Source organism: Rhagoletis zephyria, unplaced genomic scaffold (assembly GCF_001687245.7).
Source record: "Rhagoletis zephyria isolate East Lansing unplaced genomic scaffold, Rhagoletis_zephyria_1.1 Rzeph_scaffold_01248, whole genome shotgun sequence".
Lineage (NCBI taxonomy): Eukaryota > Metazoa > Arthropoda > Insecta > Diptera > Tephritidae > Rhagoletis > Rhagoletis zephyria.
In genome coordinates, this window is record NW_016158332.1 from 50,638 (window position 1) to 61,629 (window position 10,992).

Genomic DNA, 10,992 nt, shown 5'->3' on the forward strand with positions numbered 1-10,992 from the left:
CGCATTTTTAATTTCTTTTTTATTGAATTCAAATGAATAAAAACACATTTTTCTAAAATATTTCTCAATTTACATTTTAAAGTTTTTTCTGAAACTTGAATGTAACTCTGTGCGGAGAATGAGAGAATTGAAAATCAGGTGATCTCAGCTGTTTTCAAATGTAAACAAACAAAATGGCGCTTTCCATACTTGTAAGCCTATATAATGATGTATACTAGCATCTTACGACAATTGATGATTGACTGATGCTTCGTTGGTGCCTCGGCAAAAAAAATCAATCAGTTGCTGTTGACAGTGTTCGGACGTTAAAGTTTTTGAAGTGAAACTTCTTAATGGTGTTCGGAGATGTTTGCGTTAAATCAAGGCATATTAAACAGGTAAAGTATTAGAACAAAAACAACATTTAGGTGTATTTTGATGTTGCATCTGGTCTCTAAAGCGTCAAAAAGTTATACAGATTTTTTTAAGATCAAAGTGTGCCATGTGAAACACACACAAAATTTTAAATAATAAAACTTTCAGTAGTGCAATTGAGCTTTGTACGACGATTTGTTTAGTAGGAAAAATGCAAAAAACAACAAAGATTAACGAATCAGCTGCACTTGATAGCAGTAGGTTGAATAAGGAAATGGATTAGCAACAAGAGTTTACGGGATGTGCATAGCTCAGTGGTTTGCGCTTTTGACTCTGCACATCGATGATGCGGGTTCGATCCCTGCAGAAGTCAAGAAAAAGGAAGTCAGATAAGGAGACGTGGTGATCTCCGAAACAGCAGCTATAACTTCTACCGCTTAAACTTTGGTGTTTTTTCCAATTTTCTTAATAAACAAATCGTGGTACAAAGCTCAATGACACTATTGAAATAAATATTAATACGCCACAATAAAACAAAAATTCAAATAAATCAAACTTCAAATTAAAATTGCTCCAACTTTCTTTCTTGGTTTTTTATTTGCATCCAGAGCAGTGTTGCCAAGTTTTGAATTTGAAAAAGCACTAAAACCCAAGAATAATCGGTTTTTTTCTCGAAAAACCCACCAAACTTTTATTTTAGTATTTAATGGACTTTGTATGCATGAAAAATTTTGTTGTAGGGATGCCGATTCAAATTAATAAAAATCAATGTTTTTGCTCGACTGTCGAATTTATTCCGTTTTCTATAAATTCAAATATTTAATCTTGATCTTATTTTCTAATTTGCAGCTGTGTCCAGCTTTGCCGTTTGATAATAAATTTTTTCTGACTGTTTAAATGTTAAAATTTTCTTCGTTTTGCTTAATTTTTTCTACAATTCCTAGCAAACGAAGGCAAAAACCAGAAATTAAGTTTCATGAACTATGTGGTAGTTTAAATCTACACTGCAGTCTCTTATGATCTTGTGAACTAAAGTAACATAAGGAACTTTTCTTTGCGACCGCTTAACACCTGAAAACATAACAAAATTTGATTTTCCTTCGTAATGTGTCTTATTTGGGCAGCTTGGCTATCACTGCAGACAGGTAAACTCCTCCACCTATTTACCACCACGTAGTCCATCGCTTTGAGCATTGCAAATACCTCGGCCTGGAAGGCGGAAGCTTATCCACATTAACGTCGAAAAACACTCCAGCTCCTGACCCAGAGTTAGTTCTGGAGTCATCAGTGAAGATTCCAAAATGTGTGAGTACGGGCTCAGTACTGGAATGAAACCAGCATACAGCCTCAGGGATCTCAAATCTCTGTCGCCAGCCATTTTCGCCTCGCCTCACTCAGTGTTATACCAAAGTCCGTTTCTTTTTAGTCTGCAGGTGGAATTTAAGGCTTCCCCACGTATGAAAAAACAAAGCGACGGTAAGTGTAGCAGTGCATCAATAGCTTTATAAAACACTAAACAAAATTAAAGTTAAATAAAAGGCTATCAAGCTACCAATTTGGTTCTTTACTATCGAAACCAGATACATTTTCGTGGACCCCCACTTCCAACTCGTGGACCCCCATATTTCTTTCATGCCAACGTTGACCCCCGTCAAGTCTCCCGTGGACCCCTGGGGTCCACCTGGACCACTTTGGGAATTACTGAATTAGTTGGAGTATTAGAGAAGATATGGCGCTTCATTGTCCGAATACAGTGCTTTCAGCTTTTTAAACCCCATTTTTTTAATAAATAACTAAAATTTAACAACGTGACTATTTTTCGCAGGTACGTGAGCTCCTCTCCTTCAAAATGAGATATCATTCGTTAAATTTTAAAAATATTAAAGGAGATATCGTTGGGTAACAGAAAAATACCTTTTAGAAATAAGTATATAGGTTTTAGCCCCCACTGTTGAAGAAATTAAAAAATATCCTAAAGGTATGCAACCATTTTACAATGCTTTAATCAACTTACAATGTTGTGTATCCAGACACCATTTATAGCAAAGGTATTATGGCAAAGCTTCTATACAACCTACTCTAGATATCAACTTCGTCTGTAGGTATCATATCAAAGACTCTAGAGGAAGATACCGCAAGTAGTTGTACCGGATCGGATGGCAACACTGTGCCATCTATGTATCAAACTGCAAGCACATTGTTTTAGTTAGCGTACGTCTGGCAACACTTTTATTTTGACATTCCTTTTGTAGCTATTCTGTTGAATATTATAAATCACTACTCTTGATATTCTCTTTTTGGATTGGCTGCATACTCAGCACATTTGTATTTGATTAAATATAGTTTTAATATTTAGTTTTATGAATAAATGCTTGTTAAGCATTAAACGTTACGGAGTTACTTTTATTGCGATATAAGGAAACAACCAAAGTGGTGACCAAGACGTGATCGGGAATTGTATCAATTTTCGCACAGCAGAAATGGAATTCGAAAAATCTGCCGTTTTCACCGAATCTCACAACGGACAGTTATTCCATAACGGTAGTTCTGTTTGATTCCAGGTTCCCGCTACAATTTGCGCTCCTTCACTGAAAAAGAAGATATAAAAATGTCCGAGACTGAAAAAGGAGCTCCCTGAAAAACTGCGCGCCCTGGAATTAGAATGTCAACGTCTTCAGAGTATGCACGAGCCACAGCCCAACATGCAAAGGGATTTGCAGCGGCCACACGGTAACTTAATCGTGCCAAAATTTAATAAGAGTAATCCGCACTTGTGGTTCGCTCAACTTGAGCGGACGGTTTGTACAAAGTGCAATGCGACGACGATAAATTCGATTTTGCCACCATACATCTCGAAGATGAAATCACATTCTTTGTTGAGGACCTCATAACAAAGCCACCACAAACGAACAAATACGACGCCTTGAAAACACGGTTACTTGACAAATTTGCGGAAAGTGCTGAGTCAAAACTACGTCGTTTGCTACAAGGAGGTAGCACAGCAGGTATGAAGCCAACAGAAATTTTGTCTTACATGCATCGGCTGGCTCCTGATCCCGGAAGCGAAGCAATCATTCATACGTTATTCATCGGCGAAATGCCACAGTCCATACGTCCAGTTTTAAGCGTTTGGGAGGGGAAGGACATTGAAAAACTAGCGAAGATAGCAGACAAAATGCTCGAAGCAGTGGCAACTAACACAAGTAGCATACTAGCAACGCAAACGTCCCCATCCGACAATTCAATCCAGGGGGTATCTGTCACGATGTCTTTGGCAGAAATGAGTGCAGCTTTGAAGTCGCTTATCGAAAAGGTGAGTAAAATGACAACGAGCTAAAAGTTTTAAAATCTTCCAGAAGCCGAAGCAGGTCTCACCAGGCAACCCCAAAAGCATCTGCAAAGAAACTCCATGCTGAGGGGCAACCAGCACTATGGTTTTTTCATGCAAAGTTTGGAGGTAACGCCAGGAAATACTGCCATAATTGTACGCGTTACAAGTCGTCAAAATGAAACGGCTGTCACCAATAACGCTTATTGGCAACAGCCGCAAAATTTGCAGCGTTAACCATACAACTCTTTGTCCCAACATTCAAAACAACAAAAACAAGCAGACTAATGAGATGAGCTTATACGTTCGCGGTAAAAAATCCGGGTTTAATTTTCTTATTGATTCTGGATAGGTGGTGTCTGTCATACCACGCTCGTTAGCAAATAATAAAATCAAACAATGCGACTTACAATTGTATGCAGCGAATCACACGGTTATACAAACCTATGGTAATCAACCCTTTCATATCGATTTGGGCTTACGATGATCATTTAGCTGGCTATTTACAATAGCTGACGTACACACTGCAATGATAGGCGCAGATTTTTAGGCGAATTATAAATTGCTGATTGATCTGAACAACAAAAGTATCATTGACACGACAACGGGCCTCACAACGAGTGGGGGTCTCATCAATACACGTATTTTTACAGTATCAACGCTTAATAAAGCAAACAATCTTTACAATGTTCTAAAAGAGTTTGTCGACGTCATAAAGATACCTTCGAAAATTGATGGCCACACAGTTTCTCATTCAGTTCAACACCATACCGAAAGATCTGGTAACGCGGTGGCCAGCAGACCACGTCGAATAGGCGAAAGGCTTGAAGCAGCTAAGGCAGAAGTTAACTTATTTTTGAACGAATCATTCTACCACCCTGTCGGAAAAATCAACCAACACCAACGCAGAAGTTAACCTTTGCTGCAACAAGCCATCTGCAGGGTTTCAAAAAGTTCTAGCCCTTTGTATATGGTGGCCAAAAAGTGCGGGGGCTGGCGCGCGTGTGGCGACTATCGCGAGCTAAATTCGATAACGGTCCCTGATCATTATCCTATCGCCCACGTCCACGACTTCGTCAACAAGTTACATGGTAGTACAGTTTTTTCAACGCTCGACCTAGTGCGCGCATACTACCAAATTCCTATGGCTGAGGAAGACATAAAGAACGCCACATAAAGGCGATAGCAGATTTCAAGAGACCAGAAACTATATGCGAGCTAGGTCGTTTCTTGGGTGTAATAAACTATTACCGTCGTTGTATTCCGCATGCTTCAGAGATGCAGGCACCTCTGAGCGATTTCATTCGTAACATAAAGAAAAATTATAAACGAAAAGTCCTATGGACGAAAGATGCAGTCGACGCCTTTGAAGCTTGCAAAAAAAGCGTTGTCAATGCTGCTCTCCTGGCTCACCCAGCACCCGATGCCAAATTCAAATTAGCACTTGAGCAAAAGTGAATAATTCGTGGCAACCTCTAGGCTTATTTTCGAGAAAACTCAGTAGCACAGAAAAAATTATAGCACATATGACCGAGAGCTACTTGCAGTATACGATGCAGTTCGCCTTTTCAAGCATGCGAAGATTCATCGCCACAACAAATAAATACCGCAAAAAATTGATGTACCTAACAACAGATTCGATCACGTTCATTTGGTCATAATTGTCATGCCACATACGCAAGGTTTTCGCTACTGTCTTACAATGATCGACCGTTTTTCTCGCTGGCCCGAAGCAATACCGCTGAAAGAGGTAACAGTGGACACTGTTGCAAATGCGTTTTGGGTTCATTGGGAATCCAGGTTTGGGTCTCCAAAAACGATCACGACAGATCAAGGCGCCCAATTTGAATCTGCATTGCTTCAAAATCTGAGTAAACTTGTTGGTGGCCGAAACATACACACAACAGCATATCGTCCTCAATCCAATGGGATGATAGAGCGCTGGCAACGCTCATTAAAGGCAGCTTTAATGTTCACTCCTCAAGTAGCTTGGCTAGAGCTAATACCAGCAGTACTACTTGGCCTGAGATCTTGTTACAAAACCGACATTACGTATACCTACGGTGACCATCCGTCCTGTATTATACGGGACAGTCCTCTTTTTTGACCCATTGTGCTGGTTAATTTATTTATTTTGTACGGGACGCCAAATGTTCTGTATTTCTTTTAATGTTCTGTATTTGTCCCGTATTCGGTGTTTCGACGCCTTAACAGCTCATTAAAATGGCATGCCTATGAACGAGTTTTCAGTAATGGTGGTATACATATGATCGTAATTTTCTCCATAAACATTATTTTCTAATCTGAATGCCTGTGATTCGAATCGACCAAAATAGAAATTAGGACTCGACATTTTAGTAAATTTTGACTATTTTTCCTTAGTTTAATTAATGTTTATCATTTATTTTATGAAAGTAAAGCTCTTTTCCTAACAAAAACCATATAATACCAAATTTCCAACTTTGTGCAAAAAAACTATAAAAATTAATTCTGCAATGTTTTACCAAAAGTTCAAACTTTTTAATAAGAATCTTTAGAAAAAAATTTGGTTTACAGTTTTGTAACTCGTTAAAATTGAGTGTAATAAAGTGCGAGTGAAAAGTGCTGCTCATTTGCTTCTCTTTTAAAAAAATGTTACTTTGTATGAAAAAAACACCGTCAACCAAAAAAATTGCCAAAAATTAATGGTAAGCCATTAAAATTGCACTTTATTATACTAAAATTTAACGAATTTTTTTAACAAATTTTACGGGGTAAAAATCTCGAGAAAATCATCCTACAAATTTGAGATGTTACTAAAAGGATACTGTTTCAGGGATGTTTCTAGGATGACTGAAGAAGGCTTTAAGATCTGTAAGCTGTTGTGGAAAAAATTTGCAAAATTATTTTTTGTCCCGTATTCGGCTCTCATAAATATGGTCACCGTACGTATGTATACTAGGGATGTTAATTTTTCAGCTTTTTCCGATCCCGAGATGTCGTTATCACAATCCCGGGATCCCGGGATTAGTCCCGGGATCTGGATATTCATTACTTTTCGTAGTATGTACGAAAACGGTTTTGTACAATAAACGAAAACTTTCGTGGCTCAAAATGAAGAAAAATTTCGTAAAATGTACGTATGTCTTCGTTATATTTACGCAGATTTTATTTTCAGTGTGGACCAAGGTTTGTTCTATGGTAATGCCATAGCATCTTCTAGAATGATAAATTATCATTCTAATCATCCTTGGGCACAAAAGAAGAACACAGCTTCAACCTTATAAACAAGGTCGCGTTGAGCGACCAGGCGTTCAGAAAAGATTACATCAGAAAAAGTAAAAACATATTGTTAAGGAACGGATACCCAGGCAAAACTATAGACAGATTGATATCAACAACAAAATGCAGACAAAAATCATCTGGAACGAACACCGAACCGGCAAACAGAAATGAAAGCAAAATATTTAAAGGAGTCAAAACACTACATAAAAATAATATTAAAGGATACAAAAACACTACATAAAAATATCCAAATAAAAAATTTAACATTCGCACATTAGCCGCATAGCACTCTCAACAAAATGTTTAGCAAAACAAAAGACGAAATCAGCAAAGAACAACAACATGATGTAGTTTATCATGGCGAGCCTTGCAATAAATTATACAGCGTGGCGACGAATAACTGTTACCCCGGTTTTTTTGAGAAATGTGCGAAAAAAGTATTGTATTGTTAATTTTCCACAGATTTTACATTAGTTGTATTAATTAGTTTTTAAATTTTAATCGCTATTTACTTTTGCCAGCAGTGTAAACTTTGATAGAAAACTTCATTTGGCACGCAGGTCTTCGTCAGTTAATTTATTCCATATCTTCTGTAACCATAGGCAAATTTTCTCCATTTTGAGTCCATTATACTCCCCCTTTTGTCCAACATAAGGCCTCATACTTAAAAATCGAATAGACTCGGAACTGGTGACTAGGACGGCCATTCATTCGACCAACCTTATACAGTTTTCTTCTTTTTTGTATTTTTTTGTACAAAGCCTAAGAAAAAATACACCTGAAAAAGACTTGTGTGCCAAATGAACTTTTCTCTCAAAGTTTAAACTGCTGGCAAATGTAAGTAGGAATTAAAATTTAATAACTAATTAATACAACTAAAGTAAAATCTGTGGAAAATTAACAATAAAATACTTTTTTGCAAAATCTATAAAGGACCCTTTTATTTCTCAAAAAAACCGGGGTAACAGTTATTCGTCGCCACGCTGTGCATAGGCACAACAAAGCGCGCCCTTGGACTCAGAATAGGCGAACATAAAGCAGACGTAAGAAACAAAAAATCAACTACAGCACTAGCCCAACACTTGACAGACAGCGGACATGCGGCTGACTTCGAAAACACCAAAATATTAGACATAGAAAAACGAGTGCGAACCAGACTAACATTAGAAGCAGTGTTGCCGCGGCCGAAAAATAAAATTTACCAAAAACGTTACAAAAAATTTAGCAAATCCCGTAAAAATTAAGCAACTTATTTAATTAATTTGGGCCTTTCTTACCAAGCTTGGTAAATTGGTTATAAAAATAAAAAATAAGCAAGTAAGTAAGTAAAGGCAATCTAAGGATCAGTTTTGTCATCAAAAGTAAGGATTTAATAGTCTAGCAGTTGCTTAATTTGAAAACTATTACCTACACATTTTTTCAGGCTTTCAACATATACTCCTATAACATTTAGCTGCCCTAAGGTCGCCTCCAAACTGCAAATGGTTTTTATGAGAAACGATTTCATGCCAGAAGATCACTCGAAGGTTTGAAAATGCGACGGCCGAGGATCGGGAGTTGTGTAGAGCAACATTTCCTGGAACTTTATATGGGATTTTAAAATAAAATTGATTAAAAATTGATTCGTTAGAAATGAAATCTTGAGAAAAATTATCCTTTTTGAATATTTTAATCAAAAAATTTAGCAAAACAAATAAAAAAAAAAAAAAATAATCAAGTTTGCTAAAATTTACACTAGTAGTAGATAAACGACTCTTAGTAGATTATCGACTATCCATGGTATTACCAATGTTGTTTTCTCGTTCAATAAATGAGTGTGAATAGTTTTTAGTCGTTCATCCTTCTAAAAACAAACAGTTGTAGAAGGATGAGCGACTTAAAATATTCACAGTCGTTTAATTGAACTATAAATCGACATCCACAATACCATGAAAAAGCGATAATCGAATAATAGTCGTTTATCTACTACTAGTCGACACTCGCAATAGGGGTGTTAAGCAAAACGACAACGCTGATTAGAAGGCCTGTGCATACAAGTACAAATACAAGACGCAATTAAATTCAAAGAAGATGTCGATAGATTGCGCATACAGGACAGCAATAAGGTGCAATAGAAAAACAGATGGACGATGATGCAGAAATGAATGTAGAGAAGCGATTATTGTGATGTTTTGTTTATTTTGTTCTTATTAATTTGAATGTAAGTGCTGTGTTTTTTATATACATACTAGCTTTTACCCGCGGGTTTCACCCCACGTCTTTATAGAAACATGAAAAATACTTTATGTAAAGATATTATACTCTCTTTCTGCTCTAATTTTACTATAGCCGCGGTAGCAGCATATGGTAGGACACCTGTATAGCTTGGGTGTTATGGAATGAAATGCAATAATTTTTTGGCACTGCAGGTGTTTTTATTTAGGTTAAAATATCTCCAATAAATTATACAATAGAAGAAATACTATCTAATTTCTTTCGAATAATAACTCTAATACGATTTCACAGCATTTTTTTAATACTTCAAAGTATCTATTAACATAAATGCATTTTCCAATACAATTATCATACATTTTATTTTCGATAAAGTTTCGGGTTTTACTTTAAAGAATTCTTATTTATTGTCATTGCAAAAGCTAAGCGAACTGGAAACTGAGGTCTTTTAAATTCGAAAGGCATATCAAAAGGATTTAAAGGAGTCATGTGACTTATGGTCCCGAAGTTATGGCTGATAAAAAATTCCACGCCTATATTATGTGCCAGCCCCCAAACTCATTTATATAAACCTTACTATAAGCACCTAACATTGATATGTTTGCATACCAAATTTCAATTTTATATGGCTTATGGTTCCGAAGTTATGGCTGATTAAAAATTATACGACTATGAGATATGCCACGCCCCCTCCTACAAAGTCATTTATATATACCTTACTATAAGCATCTACCATGCATTTGTCTGCATACCAAATTTCAAGTTCATGTGACTTAGGCTTTCTGCACATTGGTCGTCCAATCATAGTTACTTCATCGTCACAATCATGATGAAACGATTACATGCCGACTACACTTTCGCACACTCGGTCGTGATGTTTCAATTCATTTGGCGTCTAAAAATTCACTTGGAGCAGGTATTTCCTGTTTTTCTGGTTGATATTTTCGCGCAATATTTACAAAAACTTGCATTTTTTTAAATATAGACTGTGCTGCAACAATTCTAGACATCATTTTTCAGTAATATCTCTCCTTTTCTTTTCCTGAAATGTGTTTTGTGCATGCACACAGATACTTTTTACAATTTCGTCATATTTTATAGTTAAAACGCTCACATTTATTGAATCTTAATGCAATTATCCACCTTTTAATAATTTCCATAGATTTTATCCAAAAAATACTAATTTTTATGCAAATATTCACCTTTTCACTATTTTTTCCCCATAAAATGTAAACAAACAATGCGTGCACAACGATTAGCAAACGACAGTGCCGTACTTATCCGTTTCTGCATCTTCTACGATTTGCCGATAACTAGCCGATAACGACAAGTGTGCAGATCTCCTTTGAAATGCATGTGCTCGGCTCAAAATTTCAGGGCCAGACGATAACGCAACTATGATTGGACGACCAGTGTGCAGATAGCCTTAGGGTTCTGAAGTTATAGCTGATTAAAAATTTGCAGGCCTATGGGAGGTGGCATTGACACCATATTTGCAAACAAAACCATACCTATAACCTTCCCGTGGTAAAAAAATAAGTGTGCAAAGTTTCGTGCGATTCCGTGCAGTGGTTCAAAAGTTATAAGGTAATAAACAAACAGACATTCACATTTATATATACAGGGTGTCCCAGAAGTAACGTGCCAAACTTTAGGGCAAGGTAGGTGGGGGAACCATCATAAAATTAGGACTATTTCTGGATTTTTAACTTTTTGATATTTTCTTCCCCAACTTTGACTATCTCGGGTGAAAAAAAATGTACTGAGCTATAACTTTACATTACATAAAAAAATTGCTCATTTAATAAAGATTTCAGAAAGGTGCCACACTTACT

General features: G+C 36.7%; 1 protein-coding gene across 1 annotated transcript in view; it reads right to left on the reverse strand.

Moving 5' to 3' along the window:
• The window catches only part of LOC108363338 (myosin regulatory light chain sqh), a gene marked incomplete at its 3' end in the record, with an annotated part of 16,345 nt that overhangs the window by 918 nt on the left and 4,435 nt on the right, over positions 1-10,992 (reverse strand). The window lies entirely within an intron of this gene.